This window comes from Ambystoma mexicanum, chromosome 5q (assembly GCF_040938575.1).
Source record: "Ambystoma mexicanum isolate Mex_15411 chromosome 5q, UKY_AmexF1_1, whole genome shotgun sequence".
Taxonomy (NCBI): Eukaryota; Metazoa; Chordata; class Amphibia; order Caudata; family Ambystomatidae; genus Ambystoma; species Ambystoma mexicanum.
In genome coordinates, this window is record NC_090933.1 from 951,260,900 (window position 1) to 951,282,321 (window position 21,422).

The 21,422-nt window shown below is 47.7% G+C and overlaps 1 long non-coding RNA gene across 1 annotated transcript in view; it reads right to left on the reverse strand.

The window, feature by feature from the left end:
- Window positions 1–21,422, reverse strand: part of LOC138497810 (uncharacterized) — a 202,533-nt gene that overhangs the window by 130,452 nt on the left and 50,659 nt on the right. The gene's annotated exons all lie outside the window — the stretch shown is intronic.

Here is a 21,422-nt window from a genome sequence, read left to right on the forward strand (position 1 = left end):
GCAGGTTATCTCCAGGTGAGTATTAGCACGGGTGAGTGGCGGTGGATGGCTGAATAATTGTTCGTTTTTGTTTTGTGCGCGACTAACCTCTTTTCTGTTCTTTCAATGCATGCGCGGCGCGGCCCCAGGATGATGGATGATGGATGGAAGAACCGCTCCGACGTATTCAGGAGGAATGCAGCTGCGCGGGTGAGTATTGGAGGCCTGTGCGGATGCCCTCTTCCCAACAAGGACGGCGATCCGAAGATCAGCTGAAGGCGAGACCGATGAATGAGAGTTGCAGGTAAGGCCTTTGTCACTGTAATAACCCTGTTCTTCTCTCTTTCTTCTTTCAGGCACCGATGGATGGAAATCTCAGAACGGGCGTGGCTGTAGAAGCTCGAGGACAGAGCAGACATGGTGAGCGTTACGCTGCAGGAGTGCAGAATAACGCGAAGCGTGTTCTGCCTGCAGGTTGTGGCTTAAATAGCCTTGCAAGTAGTTCCAGGCAAGTAGTCCCTTTACCACACCCTGCCTTTCAGGTAAAGTAGTCCCTCGGTCACGCCCTGGATATGCAGAAAGGCTCAGCCTCACTAGGCTGAGTAAGTAGTTCATATGGCTCAAACCATCCTATGAGCCAACGGCGCCAGGACTGAGTCCAGGAGGTTCTGGGATGCTCCTTTGGGGCTTGATAAGCCCTATTGGGTGTCAATGAATGGGGTGGGACCATCAGTTCCAGGGGTTTTGGAGCACGCACCATGACACCTAAGGTGGAAGTGACAGGATTTGGATACATTATTGATGAGGTGCAACAGGGTTAGGTCAGAGTCCATTGTGCAGCCCAGGTTTTTGATGGTGGTGGAGGTAGGAGAGGGCTTGCCAAGGGAGTGTGGCCAGGAGACGGTTGGGGAATAGAGCTGTATTGCTGTGCACCATGATCTCTGTTTTCCCTGGGTCCAGAAGTGGACTGTCTTTGAGACATGCTACTAGGTCAGGGCAGGGAATGGAGGTCGATTTGGGAATTTTCAGGATGATTTGTGTGTCGTTGGGGTAGTTAAAGCAGGTGAGATTGTGGGAGTGGACAATCCCTGGCAGAAGGGTCATGTAAAGGTTGTAGAGAAGGGGTGAGAGGCAGGCACCTTGAGGTACTCCAGTGCTCACTGGGTGTGCAGTGGAAAGGAAATGGGGGAGAAAGGTGATTTGCTGTCTGTTAGTGATGAATAAGGCGATCCAGTTGAGTGCTGAATCTCAGATTCCTGAAGAGTGTAGTCTCTTAAGGGGGATTGTGTGGTTAATGGTGTCAAACACTACTGAGAGGTGAAGAAGAGCAAGTGCTGTGCATCCTTCTGAGTCTGCCGATACTTTCACGTCATCCCAGCTAGAGAACAGTGTGGTTTCTGTTCCGTGGCACGGGCAGAAGCCTGATTTCGTGGGGTCTAGGAGTTTGTTGGATTCCACAAAACAGTTGATCTGTGAATATGCAGTGTGGTTGATGAGCTTTGCCAAGAATTGGGTGTTGGAGATGGGCCTGTAGTTGATTGGTTGGGAGGCGATTTTGAAGGGTTCTGGGAAGTTGCCGGAGGTAAGGGAGTCATTAAGTATGGACCGCACAAGCTCTTCTGCATGTGGAGGTGAAGATTTCTTTGAGGAGAGCGGCGGGACAAGGGTCCAAGGGTGAACCGGAGGATCATCTGTCGGATAGTAGTTTTACTAACGCCTCGCTCAGGGAGGTTGTAAAGTTTGGTGTTGAGGGTGGCCATCCTGTCTAGGCCTGTTTTGTGGAAGTGCTCAGAGAGGGAGTTGCAGAGCGTTTGCGAGGAGGTGGTCGGGCAGAGGTGCAGGAAGGGTTCAGGAATTCTCGGTGCATTTTATCATTAATCTCCAAGCATCAGCACTACTTTTCTCTTCATTTCTGTCTTGCATAGATCTTATGTCATTAGCGATACGTTGATTAAATAAAGTAATTTTCCTTAAAGAAAAGGGGTACACTGCGTGAAGGGTTACATCTGCAGCGTAACCTAGAGAATTCACTGGTAGCGTTCCTTTTTTCTTAGTCCTTAAATCCAGTTTAAAGTAAAACTGTTCATCTCACAAACTGATTTCCTTTCCAATTTGACCCTTCATTTCATTCAAAACGCGCCTCCTTCTATATTGCATAACTCTTTCAATTTACCAGCTAGAGACTTGCTTTTAATTCCATTTTGTACCTGTGATGTATATCTATTCCCCAACATAAAAATCAGTGTATTTCACCCGTTTTTATTAAAAACCGTTTGGGTAATTTTAGGCGGGAATTGCAAAAGTGTACATTTTAAACGTGTTGTTTGACTGCAATCTGTTTTAAACTTTCCACGAATTTCTGAACTGTATGCTTTTGGTAATCCATTCTTTGTAATTGTTAGTATCTTTGCATTGTTTCTTTACTAAGGAAGAAGTGCTGCCCCGGGAAACTTCCCTCAGGAGAGCAGGAATTCCCCAAATGCTGGGTTAAGCTTCTTTCCCCGATATCCACAAAGCTCCAACCTGCAGGACAACCCTCCTTTCATTCCCCGCTTTCAGGAACCCAGACAACCCAATCCGGGAGAGGGGAGGCCAAGGGTGGAGGGTTACCAAAATTCACCATATCCAGGGTAGTTACCCTTCCTGTGATCCACCTAGGGTTGACCAGAGACCCCCGTACCAGCCGGAACGGGTGTCCCAACTGGAGCGCCATGTCCAGAACCTAACCCAGGATCTGGGTTGCATGTTGAGGGCCCAACAGAACTCTCAGCTAAACATGGCAGCTCAGAGCCCCACAAACCAAGGATCTGGCACCCCAGAACAATGATGGGGCGAGAACCCTGACAACTCACCGGTTCCAGAGAAGGAGGCACAGGCAAGGGGGGTGTAAAGCCCTAAAGGAAGCTTCCTTCCTCACTCGTGAAAAGCATCTGGACACCCAGGAACAGGAACCAAAATCTCCTGCCCCCAAAAACCTGCAACCCAAGGAACAAAGGGTGGGTAGGAGAAATAAAGAACTAAAAAAGACCCAGTTTGTGGAGGAAGTTAGTGTTCTCCAATTTGAAGGGGAAGAATCCTCAGAGGACTCTGGGAAAAAGATCTTCTCCTTCAGGGACGGGGGGACTCCTCCCAAAGAAAAATGGGTCCCAAGAGATCTATATGAAGACTGGGTGGGAGTGGGGACAGATTCTGAATCGCCGCTCCTAGAACCCTAGAATGAGCATCAAGAAGACAGAATATTAAAAGAGGATTCCCAAACTTCTCAAAGCAATTCTGGTCATTGTCTCCAAAAAGGGGGGGGCGGGGGGGCAGCCCAGAATCAGAAAAGGAGGAGCCCGAAACTCCTCAAATCTCGGAATGCAAAGTTTTTCTTTCAGATTCCCAAACTTCTACACAGAATTATGCCCAAACTACCCCTTTGACGGGGTCCAAAATAAGGAAATTGACCACCCAGCTTGCCCAAAATGCACATTATCTTTGCCCCCTTGAGGAGAAGGAAGGTAGATTTTATGCCCCGGTTCAAGTGCAGGGGCACTGTACATTTTCGGCACTGGTGGACACTGGATCCCATGCCACTCTTCTGTCAAAAAGGACCTCTGATCAGATAAATTCAGGAAGGGGGGAGAGATACCAGATCCCTCTCACCCTTCTTCCTGGACAACTCCAGAACTTCAATGGGAATTAACTTCCTGTTGAGGGGACTGCGGATTTGGAAATAAAAATTGGGCGACATAAGGTGAAACACCCTGTCATAGTCGTGACTCCAGAGGGCACACCCTGTCTACTAGGGAATGACATCCTGCGAAGGTTGTCCCCTTAATAGACTGTGTGAGCAAGGTCCTCTGGACTCAGACTAACAGGCCAATAAAATTGAAACAGAGTGTTAACCATGCTAGTTTAAATGGCACCTGCCACATGGTTGAACAAAAACCTGATCATATTGAGTTCCATATTCAGAACAATCAAATACTGTGACAGTAATTGCTATAGGACAAAAAACTGGTGATGGGAACTCCTCTCCATTCCTGAAAATCAACCTTCCTGAAATTGTATACTGGTTTACAATCTGAAAATCCCAATTCCATAGTCAAAATTGATGAGAAACCAGCTCAAAGTTTAGCTGACATTCAGAAAATTAGAGAACAGTTATTCATCCCTATTCAGTTAAATGAGGGGAAGGAATCTGTTCTCGCCCATGTGTGCGTGAACAATGGTAAGTGCTTAATCAGCGAAGCCATGTTCTGACAGCTCCCAAAAGATCCAGCCATTCCCACATTTAAACTGATCGATAAGTTGGAAATGGGCCTGGAAACCCCCAATTCCAAACATCTCCTGCTTAGCAGGTACATTCTCAAGATGTCCCTGCTGCATTCTATTTAGGTAGTGACATTCTCAATCATTTTGCCATTAACATGGACCTGATAAATTACAAAGCCTGGTCCCGACTAGGGTACATTCCCATGGACTTTGACGATTCAGAAAAAGCATTTTGGTCAGCCCAACTGGTGCTGTATGCAGTTGAAGTTTAAATTGGAGAGGAAATCGCCATCCCAGGACAGACACGACTATTCCCACTCGAATAAAAAATTAAGAGGACAGATCCTGACGCATATGTACACCTCAATGCCCATCTCCAACAGCAGGGGTTGGGGCTAAACCCAACACCATTAGTCAATGTAGAACACAACACCATTCCAATATTGATGGATAACAGCGACCTTAGGAGAATCACTCTGGGCGCAGGCACCATTATTGGAATGGCGGTTGATGACCAACATTTTCCATGGATCTAGGTAATGAACTGATAGGCCCAATTCCCAAGGACTGTTTTGACGGTGATAGTGACCATGATTTACCACCAGACATGATCTTCACCCGGCAAGGGGGGAATTTCCTGGTGTACTCTTCCTGCTCTTACGGGGAGGAAGAGGTGACTTGTGACATCAGGCAGGATGAGGTGATCTTCCAGGTCCCCAATGACAGCCTCGCCTACCTGAAATCCTCTGTCCAGGTCAACACTCTAACTAGGGACCTCTCCACCCAGCTGGAGGAGGCTGCTGAGATAGCAAAACCGGAAGTCTTTCCAAGCTTCAGGAAAATGGTTGAAGAGTGAGTCAACCTAGCTGATGCCTGTGAGACTCCGGAGCAAAAGCAAAAGTTTTTTTTTTTTTAAATCGATTTTTATTATTTTGTTAACTCCACTCCAAACATTACAAACATTGAGGACATTTGCATATAGCTTTTGCTTAATTATGTTTGCTCATTGTGCATCATTGTCCTCACCCCTCCCACCCCTTTAACTCGAGCCCCTGTTTCAATGCCACCGACTTACATATCAAGATACATGCCTTACGCAGTAGTCCCCTCTGTATTATCCCCGCTAGGATCTGCCTGGGGGTTCCTGCCATTGTGGTCACTAATTGCCTCCACACTATCAGGGGTCCTGCTTCTTCCTCCCCTCCTCTACTGATTGCCTCATACCAGGCAGCCGTCTCAGCGTCTGCCCATTTCAGGAGGTCCGCCCACCACATCTCTATTTTGGGGCGCTGGGCGGCCTTCCAACTCATTGTAATTCTCTGCTTGGCCAATATGTAGGCCAAATCTTTCATTTTACTAATGTGTTTCAGGTTGCGTGGTCTGGCAAACACCCCCAGCATACATGCCCATACTGACTCTACATCCAGTACAATCCCCTTTTCACCTCGGTGTAGCCTCATCTCTGACCAGAACTTACCCACCTGCGAGCAGTCCCAAAACATGTGTATCAGCCCAGCCTCCTCCTCCTCCCCACATCGTGGGCATTTTTGCACCGCTGAGTTTCTAAACCTGGCGACCCTACTAGGGGTCATGTATGCCCTATGGGTGACGTACAGCTGTATCTGCTGTAACCTTGCGTTTCGGGACACCTTCTTGTGGTACCTTTGGACTCTATCCCATTGACTATCCAGCATAAGTTCTCCCGCCTCCGCCTCCCAGTCTCGCCTTAGCTGAAGCACCTCCTTTCCCACCCTGGTCATCAATAATTCGTATATGCGGGAGGTTTCATGCCCACCCTCCGAGACGCCATACATCGTCTCAATAACCATATCCGGTTGCTCGGTTAGCACAACCGCAGGCCACCTTTCCCGCACCCGTTTAATGACTCTTGTATAGGTGATATGTTGACCAATGTGCACTCCAGTATCTTCCATCAACCTCCTAAAGTCTAGTGCCTCTCCCTCTTGCCATATATCCCCAAGGGTCACAAGACCCCTCGGTTCCCAGTATTTACAGATCCCTATTGTCATTTGTGGGTCCTCCCCGCATAACGCTATCAACGGAACCTGCAGAGAGCACGGGGTCAGGATTCCCACCACCCGCCACATTTTATTCCATATTTCCCAACCCAGTTTCAATAGTTTCGCCCTCCTCTGCAACTTGGATTTAGGCAGCCATACCACCTCTCTTAAGAAGTAGGGGGCGGTGTCCCTGTGCAAAAGCCTGGTTCAGCTGTCTCCTCTTCCGACAACCATCTCGCCACATTCTGGAGCTGCCCGGCCAGGTAATATAGCTCAAGGTTCGGTAGGTTTATACCCCCCTTGTCGTACGGGTTTTGCAGCTTCCACAGGGCCACCCTGTTTCTGGTGTTGTGCCAAATAAAACCCCTGCATATGCTATGGAGCCTCACAAAGAACCGTTTGGGGATCATGTGTGGAATGTTCGAGAAGAAATGCAGCAGTCTAGGCAGGACCACCATCTTAATCAGCGCCGCCCTACCTAACATGGCCAGAGGTAATCTGGACCAGAATCCCATGCTATTCTGAATACCAGCTACTGCCCGCTCCGTATTGTGCTTGTGTTCGTCCTTGGCAGAGTGATATATGCCGACACCCAAGTAACGAAATGTCCTAGTTTGCCAAGGTATCAGCAAAACCGGTAGGTGCTTCAGCGGGGCACTTCTGTATCTCCCCAAGGGGAACATGCTTGACTTCTTGGGGTTTACTGCTATGCCCGATAGGGTGGCGTATTGTTCCATCACCTCCAGGATGTATTGCAAGTTTTCCTCTGGGAAACGCAGGTATAGCAGAATATCGTCCGTGTACAGTGACGTAAGGTGCGTCCCTCCCTTCGTGGGGATACCGATCTCCTCATACTGTTGCATAAGGCAGATTGCAATTGGCTCTAGAGCGAGGATGTACAACATGGGCGACCAGGGGCAACCCTGTCTCGTGCCCCTGCTGAGTTGCCATTTGTCTGAGATTATTGCAACGGTTTTAACCCTTGCAATTGGGGAGCTATATATCATTTTGACCCACCTCAGGTACCCCAGCCCCATTCCATATTCCTTCAGTGCCACCAACAACCACGGCCATCTCACTGAGTCGAATGCCTTAATGGCATCCAACGAGACTATCGCCATTTCGCCGGGGTCCCCTTCTGTCTGCTCAATTATATGGTGAAGTCTTCTGTGATTGTCTGTTATATTCCTACCTGGGACGTACCCTGTTTGGTCGGGATGTACCAGTTTACCAACAACGCATTTGAGCCTATTTGCCAGCACGACCGTAAGGATCTTGCTGTCTTGGTTGAGCATTGACAGGGGTCGTTATGATCCGCAGTCTGTACTCGGCTTGCCTGGTTTTAAGAGCGGGATAATCACTGCCTCCCTAAGAGATTCCTCGCTCAAACAGCTTGTTTAGCATGGCGAGCAGTGGGGGGAGCACCTCCTGTTTGTACGTCTTGTAAAACTCACTAGGGAGTCCATCCGACCCCGTAGCCTTGCACGTGGGAAGGTGCTGTATCACTGTCTCAAGTTCCTCAAGGGTGATTGGGGCAAAGAGGTCCTCCCGCTCCTGGTCATTCAGTTTAGGCAATCCTATGTCCTCCAGGGTCTCTTGCATCTCCTGCCCCAACTCCTCCCCCTGTCATCATATAGGTGTTTGTAGAATCTAAGAAATCCCTCGTTGACTCCCTCTTGGGTATTCCAGGTCTGACCTTCTTCACCCTTCAACTCCCTGATCACTGGGCGTGGCGTTTCATTCTTGTATAACCAAGCCAGCAGTCTTCCCGGTTTATCTCCCCCTGTGTGTTGCCTCACTATGTATTTTTTATAATTTAGCTTACAGAGCCTGTCCCAGTGCTCCCTGCTAGTTTGTTGCAGCAGGTTTGTCCTTGCTGTATCCTCCTGTGAGGTGCTCCCTTTCTGTATCATTCTCTCCAGCTCCTTCTCCGTCTCCCGTAGCTCTCGCTCTATGCCCCCTTGGAGCCCCCTAGACTTGGATATGGCTGCGCCCCGTACTACCACCTTAAACGCCTCCCACAAGGTACCCTCAGCTCTGAGTTTCCACGTCGGGATTCTCGCCCTAGGCGGCTGATGCCTCCATTCCACCACCAAGGAGGAGTGGTCGGAAAGTACTCTGGCTCTATATTCCGAACCTGTCATATCCCCCGCTATCTCCGAGGCCGCGAACATATAGTCCAGTCTCGTGTATAGATAGATCATGGGGGGGCCAAATAGTGCGAGTACTGTCTATCTTCTGGGTGCGACTGCCTCCAGACATCTTCTAACCCGAAGTCCCGCAGGAGGGCCAATAATGCCTTCGCCGCTGGGGTGGGTCTGTCTACTTTGTCGTCGGACCTATCAAGTTTAGGGTGTAATGTGCAATTAAAGTCCCCACCCCAGATGATAGCGCTGTCCACTAGAGGGCTGAGTTTGCCATATAGGGCCCTAAAATAGGCCGCTGTATCTTGGTTGGGGGCGTATGTGTTTATGATGCTCACTTCCCTGTTTTCTAACATCCCCCGCACCAATAGCATTCTGCCATCTGGGTCTGACGTGGACTGAAGCAGCTGAAATGGTATATGAGGTGCCACCCACGTGACCACTACCCTGGCGTAGGCTGAGTAAGTGGCTCCTTTGGTGGACCCCCTCCACTTTCTCATAACTACCTCCAGTTTGTCCCTGGTAAGGTGGGTCTCCTGCAAGAATGCTATGTCCGCTTTCAGCCTTCTCAGGTACATCATCACTTTATTCCTTTTCAGGTAGCTATTGAGGCCTCTCACGTTCTAGGTTACAATCCTGAGACTACCCATAGCCATGCGTGGTGTGAATCACTTCCCCTCCCCCCGGGTTACTGTTTCTGTCCATTTTGGCATGAAATTGGGCTCGTACCCCTCCCTCTCCCAACTTAAACTCCCCAACTAACCCCCCACTATCCCAAACACAACTATAAACCACTGCACACCTCCCCATCCCTCCCCCTTCCATTCCCCACCCCAACTGGTGCCCAGCTCCATCCCTGGATCTCAGGCTCCCCCGCATTTGGTCCCACCTCGGAGTGCCGAGGTCAGGAACCCTGCAGGGTGTCATCAATGGGTTGGTGACCTAACTAGTCGCCTAACTATTGGGGTTTTAAGAGTGCTTCCTTTGCGTCTCCTATTAATAGCTACATTCTGTTGTGCACCGTCTGTTTCACATTCTTAATCTAACGCTTTTGAGTTCCAACACCTCTCTGCTCTATCTTATATTCAAGTCCCAAAGTCAGAGTATACAGCACCTTGGTCCCAAGGTCAGGCATCACTTGTTCGTACCCTCCTCCTTCCGACTGTCCGCTCCCTCCGGCCAATTTTGAGTGTCCAGCCATTCTGTTGCATACTCCGGACTCTCAAAAAACAGAGCTTTGTATTTATGGAACACTTTCAGCTTTGCGGGGTACACTGCAAACCCGCATCTCGCAATCTTCTTTTCACCGTACCATAGTTCAGTCACCGTCTCTGCACTTGTAGCGTGTAGTTGGGGTATGTCGAGATGCCCACAGAGGCTCTTTGTATGGTGCCCCCTTCCGGTAGTATTCCAATATCTTCTCCCTGTCACAGTAGTTCAAAATCTTGGCAATGATTGGCCTTGGAGGGGCCCCTGGGGGAGGTCTCCTTGTGAGCGCTCTGTGTGCTCTCTCCACCGCAAAGCCTTGCATGAGGACCCCACCTTCTATTTCTTGCAACAGCATATTTTCCACGTACTCCGTTGGGTTAGGTCCTTCCTCCCCCTCCGGAAGGCCTACTATGCACACGTTGTTTCTCCGGGAGCGCCCTTCAGCTTCCTCCGCTCTGTTCTCAAGGTTGCTCACCTGCTGCTTCAGGATGTGGATCTCTGAGGCATGAGATGTCCGGGCTGTCGTATTTGTGGTCACTTCCCTTTTGAGCAAGTCTGTGCGTTCCGCCATTTTCCGTGCATCCAGTCTAAGCAAGTTGACCTCCTCCTGTACTGCACCAATTTTGAGCTCCAGCACTGCTTTAAGTTCGGCTGTGGCTGCCTCTAGCTTGCCTTCCCACGTAGCTTTCAGATCTGTGATTGCTTCTAGGATCTGCCAGTCAGCGCGCGTCTGGGTGGTGTCCTCTGGTGGGTTTTTTCCTTTTGATCTCACCCCCTCCGACTGTTGCAGGGTTTTGGTGAAATCTTCCATTGTGGGCTGCTTACCCCTGGATTTATGAAGTTTGGATGCCATCTTGTTGCCTTGAGTCATGCAGGTTTAAGGCGCCTGGAGCTCTCCGTCCACGAAAACCCCAACCAAGATTTGCTGGCCCTCTGTGCCGGTGTCAGGCTTCCTCCACAAAACGTTGTGCCTGCTCCCACCTTAGTGCATGTGCCAGCTGCAAGGCGTGCACGTGTCTTTGGAGCAGGGCGCTCTTGCTGCTAGCAATGCAAGTCCCTGACTGGGCTATATGGCTTTCATGCCCTGTCCAGCGGTATCACACCCTCCTGTCAGTGTGCGCCCGCTCCCTCCTTCCTTACCTCCTTTGGGAGCCCACAGTGCGCGCCGCGTAGACTTGCAATGTGTATACTTTATTTTCGCGCTTACTGCAAGTGGGCCGTATCGATGTTAGGATGTTGCGCCATGTTGGGATAACAGTAACGTGCTCCTCAGCCACTCACGTTGTCTCGTGGCCATCCGTAGCCAAGTCAGCTCATGTTACTGCATGATTGACCCATGCATCCTCCATCTAGCGATCGTGCTACCTTTATGTTGGACAATGATATGTGTGGAATGTTTATTGAAGCCAGTTTCCTTTTCCTCCTGCAGACCGCCTGTTTCGTTCTCCGCATCCTGCTTTATGGGTTTTGATCTCGCCGCTGTTTATTTCAGCAGTCAGATGATTGTGTGTCGGCCGGCCGCTTCCATCAAAGACCTCTTCCACAGGCACACACTGTTCTTCGGTATGAGCCCGCGGACCCCGGTCCCCTACTCCAGCATGGAGCAGCGGGTCTGTGATGTGTGCTGGGAGGCTGAGCGTTCCTCTGTGTGCCTCTCAAGTCTGCCACCTTGTCGCTCCTCCTCCGCCCTGGGGGTGCTTCCTGCTCGCTCCACAGTCGTAGTTTAATTACTTGAGCCAGGGGCGTTACTTGCACCTCGGGATCTGTGGTACCTGCCGCCTGGCTCAGCGTCCTCCCGTGGGCCTCTCCCAGCTGCCCTCTTACCGCTCCTCCTCCGCTCTGGGGTGCTGCCCACTCGTACGGTGCCGCCGTCCTCTGCCTTGTGCCGGGGTCAGCATTCACTCTCTGGGGTCCACACTGTTTGCCGACGGGCTCGGCGGTCTTCTGGGATCTTCTCCCGGCTGCCTCAATGCCACTCTTTCTTCACCCTGGGGTGCTGCTCGCTCGTCCGCCTGCCGCGTTCTCAGCCTTGTACCAGGAGCGTTGCTTACAATACGTGTGCCCGATGCAGTCCTTCTCCGGCTGCTTCCTGGAACTCAGCGATGGGCCTGCTTATCTCTAGCTGGGGCAGACCGACCCTTTGTTCTCTGTGTCCGCCATTTTGTTTTCATGTTTTTGTCCGTGGCAGCATTCAATTATTCATTTCTCGTCCGTTTCAGCTACGATGACCATGCCAACTTCCATTCACGTTCAGCACCACTTCTGACGTCCATGTCTCCAATTATAGCGATATCATATCTTTTTTAGCATTCATTTAAACGGATCGCTCACAGATCTACAGGAGACACTCAGTGAGACACGTCTTACTCCATGGCTGGATAGCCACGCCCCCAAAGCAAAAGTTAAAACAAGTTTTCTTAGATTTTCAAGATCTCTTTGCGGTGGACTCGTATGACTGTGGTCACACCGAAATCCATACAACAACAATTCCCACGGACCCTGGAATGACTCCAGTGTTTGTGAAGCAATACCGCTTGCCTCTCGCATCCATGGAGTCCCTGACGGAAATAATCAAAAACCTTTAGTCCCGTGGGATAATTCGTCCAGTCCACAGCACCTTTAATAATCCGGTGCTGGGGATTTTAAAACCAAACAGCCAGTGGAGACTCTGTGCCGACCTTCGGGAGTTAAATAAACAGGTCCACCTGTCCCGATTGCCTTTCCCCTACATTGACCAGGAGCTGGCCCAGATCCAGGGTTCAAAGGTATACACTGCCATTGACCTGACTAATGGGTACTGGACTGTGCCTATCAGTAGGGAGGACCAATACAAGCTGGCCTTTACTTTTGGGGGGCAGCAGTACACCTGGACCCAGACTCCCTTCGGATACATCAACTCTGGCAACAAATTCAACATCTTCCTGCATAAGGCCATGCCCGACTTGGGTGAAAGGCGTAACCTGGTCTATGTGGATGAAGTCCTGATAAAAAGCTCAACTGTGGAGGAACACATAGCAGAAATCCGTTATGTGCTGACACATTTGAGGGTTGCCGGAGCAAAACTCTCCTTCCAAAAGGCACAGTGGTGCAGGACCTGTGTCAACTTCTTGGGGCATGAGATAACTCCTGAGGATCTCTGTCCCCAGGAAAGGAAAGTGGAAGCACTCCTAAAACTTAAAGACCCCACAACTCTGTGTGAGCTAAGAAGCCTTCTTGGACTGACTAATTACAGTAGGAAGTTCATTGAGAATTACGCAGAGATCACAATCACAAAACCCCTGATCCACCTGTTGAAGGGGGGGTCAAGTGGAAGTGGGGTCCAGAACAAGCCGAGGCAGTAAAACAACTCAAAAGAAGCCGCTCACAAGCACTGTGTCTAGCTTACCCTGTCAAAAACAGGGAGTTCTTCATGGAGACAGGGTTCTCGAATACATGCTTGACAGCAGTATTATATCAAAAGCATGACAATGTCAATAATGTCATCTCCTATGCAAGCAAGACTGTATCCTCTGTGGAGGAAAAATTCAACGATTTTGAGAAGGCACTCCTGGCAACGTTGTGGGCATTGAAAAATTACCGCCCGTTCATCCAGGGGGAACACATCATAGTGGAGACTCCCACCAGCCTTTGCAATATTTCCAAAGTGAAAGAATCTGGGCCGGAAATGTGAGTAATTCCAGAATCACTTTGTGGATTCTGTCAATGCAAGGCTTTCCTGTGGAGGTCAGATATGGCCAAAACAAGAGGAGTCCCCTTGCGCAAGGTCTGGCTGACTTGCATGATTGTGCCAGAGAAAATTGTCTCGAGGACGAAAGTCTTAAAATCCAGGACAACATGGAGGCGTACCTGAATTCCCTGCACAAAGTCTATGAAGAAGACAAGTGCTAGGGAATGCCCACAGTTTATGTGGACGGGTGCTCCTACCATGTTGACAACAACGGTGAAAAGGAACTGGTTGCCGGCGTTGGGAATGCCTGGTTGAATGATGTCCCGCAACCCTCGGCTAGGTACAAAATCGGTCCCCGCAGTAGGTAGGTGGCAGAGTTGATGGCAGTTCATCAAGCCATCCTCGCTGCCGTCCAACACCAACTCCACGAAATGGTCATAATCACTGATTCAGATTATGTCCGGAACGGGTTCTTGGAGCACCTGGTTAATTGGAAAACCAGAGGCCTGGTATGTGCTAATAATAAACCGTTTAAACATGGCAAGCTCATCCAAAATATTCATGATCTGGTCACCTCTAGTGGGATGACCATCTATTGGAAGAAGATCAAGGGTCATTCCAGAATAGAGGGGCCAGCCAAAACTGGAAACGACCTAGCGGATCAGCTGGCCAAAACCAGAGCCATCCAGGGGGAGCTCCTCGAGATCGAGTCACTGTTTGGGGAAATCCAGGTCACTGCTATCACTAGGTCCAAGACAAATGCTCACAATGAACTCTCAACTGCTTAATCGAGTAAGGAGACCCCAGATGCTGATTTAATCACGGCACAAAAAGGGGATCCGATTATTGGAAAGTTTTATCAACACATTGAGGACCCTGAGAACTTTCACCTGACGGATACTGATCACATTGGGAAAGAGGACCCCAGGGTGTTGATGAAATGTCCCAACATTTTCTGAGTCCAAGACGGTTTGTTGGTAAGGAGATCCATATCTGGCTGTGACCAGTGGGTGGTCCCTATCTCATTCCGAAGCCTGATGCTAAGTCACGCCCATGATGCGGCCACAGCCGGTCATCAGGGGTTTCACACTACTTTAGAAATCTTGCAAGAGGTTGCATACTGGCCACACATGGGGCAGGACCTCGACCAATACTTGAAGGGATGTCTTGTGTGTGCACAATTTCAGCCACCTTCACTCACACACTGATATCCCCCCCAGAAGAGGGGGATGACACTGCCTTGGTCAGATTTACAAGCAGATTTCATCGGGCCCTTGATTCGCTCCTCTAGGGGGAACAAGTATATGTCAACCGTAACATGCTTGTTTAACAAATGTGTGGAATGTCTCCTGGCCCCAAATTGCAAGGTCGGAAACAGCAGCTGCCCTGATGATCAATCACATCTTCTCGTGTTTTGGCCTACCTCAAAGGATTGAGTCAGACCGAGGTAGTCACTTCACCAGCGAAGTGATGACAAAGATGTGGGAGATACTTGGGGTAAAAAGGAAACTTCACATTGCATACCACCGGTCCTCTAGTGGTGGAGTTGAGAGGTACAATAAAACCATTGCAAGCATTCTAAAAAGGTTTGTGGCAGATTCTGGGCCAAGTTGGGACATCCCATAACCGCTTGTCCTGATGGCCATCAGATCTACACCTTCTTCGGCAACTAAGATGTCTTCATTTGAGCGGATGACTGGAAGAAGGATGGTGCTACCTCAGTATCTGCTCTACAGAACACAAGAGCAGACAATGATCAACGCCTCCACAACTCATGAGTATGTTGAGAAAACACCTTCAACATGCTTTTGTGTACGCTCAGCGGAATCTAGAAAGATCTGCAGAGGGGATGAAGACTCAATATGATCTAAAAACAACCAAAAAGGAATACCAAGTAGGGGACAGGGTCTACTTGTACAATATCCAAAGGAACCAGACCAAAGAGTGCACATTTTTGTCCAGCTGGCGAGGACCTTTTGAAATTGTAGACAAAATCTCACCTGTTGCCTACAGAATCTGAATCCCCAAAGGCGAATTGACAGAAGAGAAATGGGTCCATATTATTCAGATAAAGAGTTGTCACCCTAGGCACATTTTGCAACAAATTGAGGAGCCAGAGAGAATCAAACAGAGTAGACATCGGAAACATGAGAATAAGGAAAAGAAGAACCAGAAGGGAGCCGATAGGATTTATAAATATGATTGTGTAACAGGGAGTATTTTCTTCATCATCAGCTGTGATCATTGAATACCTGCGTATCCCACTGCTGTCAACCCGATTGGAGGGCAGTTAGTGGGAAATTGTCATAACCGGTTTGTGTTCTCTTTCATAGATTATTCGTACTGCTTGCGCCTATCTAAAGACCAAGGAGGACCTCCCCAGCAACCTGAAAGGGAGAAACCAAAGGAGATCCGGGAGTGTCGCTCCACACCATGAAAGGAAGATCCAAGAGAAATCTGGGGGTGTTGCTCCACGTTCTGACCAAAGACAACGAGAGGAGCAGGACACACGGCTCTCTTATGGAAGAAGGACTCATACCTGACTGATCCTGCTTTGTCCCATGAAGAAATCCCACTTGCCCGATTCTCCCTCGACTTGAAATCTCAGAAGAGTCAGGGGGCGGAGGGGTGTGGGATATATTGACCCACTCAACAACATTTCCCCACATCACCAAGCTACAGTTGCGCAGAAACCACAAAATGGTTGCGCTGGCTCCTGTGAGCGCTATGGCTCAAAACTGCATTTTGCGCAACAACAAAAATGGCTGCACCGTCCTGCCAAGCACACATCGGGCAGGATGGAACAAAGGGGGCACATTGAAGGAGATTGCCAGTGTGTACCGACATAAACAAAAGGAAGAAAGTGGAAGAAGCAGCGTTGCTTTGCTGCAAAAGCCAAAATCCCCATTGAAAAGAAACCCTTTTTCACCTTTGAAAAAAATGCAGCTTTGACGCTAATTCCCTCTGTTCCTTAAAGCCACTGTGATTAATAAGCCCTACCAAGCCATGTGTTTCTCACTGTGCCTCAGAAAAACCAGGCATGATTGTGAATTGACAAGCCCTGTCAAACCAACTCCAAAAAAAAATCAACTAGGAACTTTACTTTTACTTACATGGGAAATGTGTTCATTTTTTTTGCAAAAGTATCCAAAACTCAGCTGTTCAGAGGGGGACTCTAACTAGCTGAGCCAGGCCTGTTTCAATGTATCCGTGCTTCACACCAACTCCAGCATTTCAAGAGAATAACTATAGCTGCAAGACCGTGTGTGAATCTGCTGGAGATGAAATGTTGAATTTACGAAGGAAGGCCAGCTGCACCACGTGTAAAAATGGGCCTTTGCAAACTAAAGAATAACAAATGCCTGTGTGTTGGAACAGTACACTGGTGAATGAAAGCCTGCCAGTCTTTAGCAATCTGAAGGGGTTTGTTGCTGGTGGGATTATATAACAAGGGTTATTTTACACAACCAGCTTGTTTTAATTTTGGATCTAAGATCAGAAAATAAAGGTTAAAACTATGGTGGCTGGAGTTGCAAGTTAAAAACAGGTTTTCTGCTTGGACGGGTGGCACCAAAAGGAGGGCTCTCTCTCAGCAGATACTGACATCCCCCTGATAATTACAGGGTTGAACAGACTTTCGTCTCTGCTGGGACCCTGACAATGACGCTCCCAGGGAAGGAAATCTGAAGTGTGAAGGGGCAATAAAACTTCAATCAAAGGAGAAACCCCCACCATGTTCTTATGGAAATGACACTTGGCAGCAGTTGAAGGAAAGTAAAAAAAGGACTAAGGGACAAAGGGACTGCTAGTTGTTCCCAAAGAATATCTCAGGAATACACTTTAAAGACTTCTATCTCTGCAGCAAAACTTTGAAAAATTGAAAAAATAAAATTTCACTTTAAAGGTGATTTTTTGTGCTTTCTTTTGAGACATGGCAGAATTCACTGACACCTTGGGGACCGAAAGGGCAAAGTATTGAGGATAAATAAAAAAGTATCAATGTTCCAAACATACATTTTTGTACATACATCCCTTGGGATAATTAGCATTTGTGTATGAAGTTATGGAATTTTAGGCCAAATCTTTCATGCTCAAAATTATGAAAATGTATCAGAAGGGCGAAACAAGGTCCCACAGACTGAAGGATTGGACTGATATGTGCTGCACAAAATATGTAACCTGTGTATATAATTTGCTAAGATATTGCAATTGTATAAATGTATGTCAGATTTTAAGTAAAGTAATTACCTGTTCCCGTCATCTTCCAGATCCAGACTCCAACTACAAGGCCAAGCATTGCTGATCCTACTTCAGGGCCCACTGCAAAACCAAAGCAGTGCGGATCCCATTCCCAGCAAGGCCTCAAATCTAAAAAACCACTAAATTTCCCATTAACAAGGGGAAAGCGGTGGTACCTTTTGCAACCTGATCTAGCCTGGCTTGCTGCCACTAATTGCATGCTGCTGCCATCCTGCTATCCTGATGACCTGTAGTATCCAGTGACCAGAATTGCCTGTCCAGTCCTTGCCAACCGGTGACTAGAACCGCACAACTGTTTGCCAGGTGCCCTGCCGTCTAGTGACCAGATCCGGTTGACTGTCCAAAAAGCCCAAAATTAAAAAGTAGATTGTGAGTATTTCATCACCCCATAGAAATCCCTAGTATACCTTGTCTTGCAGTGTCCTCACCCCACTTTATAAATCATCCTATCCTTATCCTGATAACTTGTCCAACTGTCAGAATTCTCTGTGCATTTTGTCATTAATCTCCAAGCATCAGCGCTACTTTTCTCTTCATTTCTGTCTTGCATAGATCATATTTCATTGGCAATATGTTGATTAAATAAAGTAACTTTCCTTAAAGAAAAGAGGTACACTGCGTGAAGGGTTACATCTTCAGCGCAACTTAGAGAATTCACGGGTGGCGTTGCTCTTTTCTTAGACCTTAAATCTAGTTTTAAAGTAAAACTGTTCTTCTCACAAACTGATTTCCTTTCCAAGTTCACCCTTGATTTTATTTAAAGCGCGCCTCCTTCTATATTGCATAACTCTTTCAATTTACCAGCTAGAGACTTACTTTCAATTCCATTTTATACCTGTAATATATATCTATTCCCCAACATAAAAATCAGTGTATTTCGCCTGTTTTTATTAAAACCGTTTGGGTAATTTTATGCAGGAATTGCAAAAGTGTAAATTTAAACGTGCTGTTTGACGGCAAACTGTTTTAAACTTTCCACTCATTTCTGAACTGTATGCTTTTGGTAATCCATTCTTTGTGATTGTTAGTATCTTGGCATTGTTGCTTTAGTAGGGAATCGTATTTGCTTCAAGGTTTTTAACACACATTCATTATTGATTTATCAATTTCTGAGTGTCATTTCACCACATTGCAAGGGGTTTAAAATACATGTTCTCTCTTATTTGGTAAGGGACGGTCAGATTTAGATTCCATTTCAGTTTCTTATTCCTGAGTACCTGCTGCTTCCTTGTATCCACTCCGAATTGATTATTGGTGGGTTGAGGGAACATTGCAGGGGGAAATTCTAACTTGGGTGCTATCTGTCCTAAATCAAAAAGTGCTCATATTGTGCAGTGCTGTGTATATGCTCCACTAAAAAGTCAAACCCAGTGCATTGCTCACACTCTCATTGTAACTATCACCCCATTGGTGATTGCTGCCCCATATTAAAAAGTGTGTGATTTCTTTTGAATTTTAAATAATAAATAAATATTGCATTTAACCAACCAGCCTGGTTCATGGTCCATTGTGTATTTGAAAAGGGGGTGTGATATGAGTAGTGTATCATCCCAAAATTGAATCCACATAAATAAAGAGAAATGCACCTCAGTTAGTCACTACATACTAGGCCGAGACCAAGGTGTGCATGTCGCCTGATTGAAATCCTTAACAATAGTTAGATTAGAGATACCTTGCTAGTGGGAGAAAACCCCTACATATGAGACACAGCAGTCAACAGAATACAGTTAGATTAGATATATCTGGCTAGTGGGAGAAAACAACTACATTTGAGACACAGCAGTCAATAGAATAGAGTTAGATTAGAGATACCTGGGTAGTGGGAAAAAACAACTACATGTGAGACACAGCAGTCAATAGAATACAGTTAGATTAGAGATACCTGGCGAATGTGGGGGGAAACATCGAATTTTGAGACACAGCAGTCAGTTGAAAACAAATTAAATGGAGAACCTCATCCAGTTGGTACACAGCAATGGTAGGAGTACTTTTTCCTAGCTAGCTAAAATGGATGCACAGTGAGGCAATAATAGTGGTTGGGTTTTTAAAGGAGTACAGTAATTGTTGTGACCCCCCACCCATACCACACTTACCTTGTCAGTCGCTGCTGATTGAGGGCTGCAGGCTTCTCAGGCGAACACAGGCAAACACGGACTGGATCTGCTTCTGCAGGAGCTGCCCTTTGCTTTGGAGCCTTCTGCTGGTGAGTCTGCCTGCCCGGGCAGAGGCTGCCCAGAGAGTCTTCACTTACAGGGCACCAGGCATAATCAGGGGACGGGGATGGAATGGGAGGCAGGTTGGGGGAGAGGGAAATCGGGAAGAGGGTTCGGGGGAGGACGAAGGCGCTAAACACACCACGATGCAGCAAATATTGACCAAATTCAAAATAAATCAGCCAAATAAAGTTTGCAAGAGCAGGAGATTACATCCTAAGTTAAATATTGCCAGTCAGCAGTCTAATAACATAGCAATATATTCCTTTGCATATTACTTATGTTCTGGGGCTTACAATGTGTGCTTTGCAGTGCTCATTTTACAAGCTACATTTGCGGTCTGGCTGTCATCTCCATTGGGGATAACCGAAGTTTTGCAACTCATTGCCTTTCAACACTGGTTCCTCCACATAAGCCACTTGCTTACAAACAAGGATTTATAGCATGATTCATAAGCTATTCAGCGATCATTCAGTGTTTCAACTACCTGCTGGCTCATGATAATTGGTAGCTATTAACCTTATCTTTATCCCAATTATAATGTAGGCCCCCCACGGGGGCCTCAGACTGTTTTCTGCTCTAAGCAAGGGGGTTCCCCAACCATCATGTTGAAATGGGCCCCCACACATATTCAGCTGGGCCTGACCCCAGGGCTCCTACCAGCCACACTGCAATTGCTGCTGTCATATTTTCTCCAGAGCCTAACACTTCTTTCAGCAGGGCGAGCAGATTCAAGATGATTTCTTTCTCACAAACAATTGGACCCTTGAAAGAAGGACCTGCTACACTACCAAATCTGGGTCAATTAGCAAAAGTTGGTCTGCAGGATCATACAAAAGCACAGGATCCACAGGTGTTGAAGCACACACATTCACTCACTTATTTAAACATCCCATTCCCCACACACTTGCTCATTTACAGGCGCACCCAGCCCCCCATACATCATACGCTCATTCACACCCACTCATTCACACATACATATTCCTTGCACACATGCATACATACATAATGAGCTAACATGCAACACCCTTTAACACTGCTACTTTCAGAAAAGGTTTCCCTCGCGTCTCTGTCTAACAAAAGCAAGTGTGCACATCGCCCCTTGCTCTCGGATGTGAATCGCTCGCATCCTTGGGGAGGGGGCTGATGTGCGAATCTGATTTTTGTTTGACAGGGAGGTGAGGGAAGCCTTTCTTGAAACTAGCAACTTTAAAGTTTTGCTTCGTTTGTGCAAATACATTTTTTCTGCATGAACACAGTAACACTTTAAAGCTGCTGCTTTCAGGAAAGGCTTCTTTCTCCCTCTGTGACTAACAAAAATCTATGTGCGGAAGCCCCGCCCCTCCCTCAGTTCAGTTTTGGGGGGGGGCTTAAGCCCAATTACCTCAATGGCATTCCGCGCCCGGAAGCACTAGTTCATAGATGGTCACTGGGGCACAGAGAAGCATTTGTATGCTGGTGACAATGCTGATTTGGGATCATTATGCAACTTATTTATGGGCAGCTAGAAGTCTGGAAGCATGGACGAGGTACATTTACAAGTAGTGAAAGCATGTTTCTTTCACTACTTGCAAATAATTGCAGACTCCGGCGTGCATTTGTTGACTTTTCTTCTGTGAGGATTATTGGGTGGTGAGAGCCGAGAGCGCCCCGGCTGGGGAGACGTTTTTGG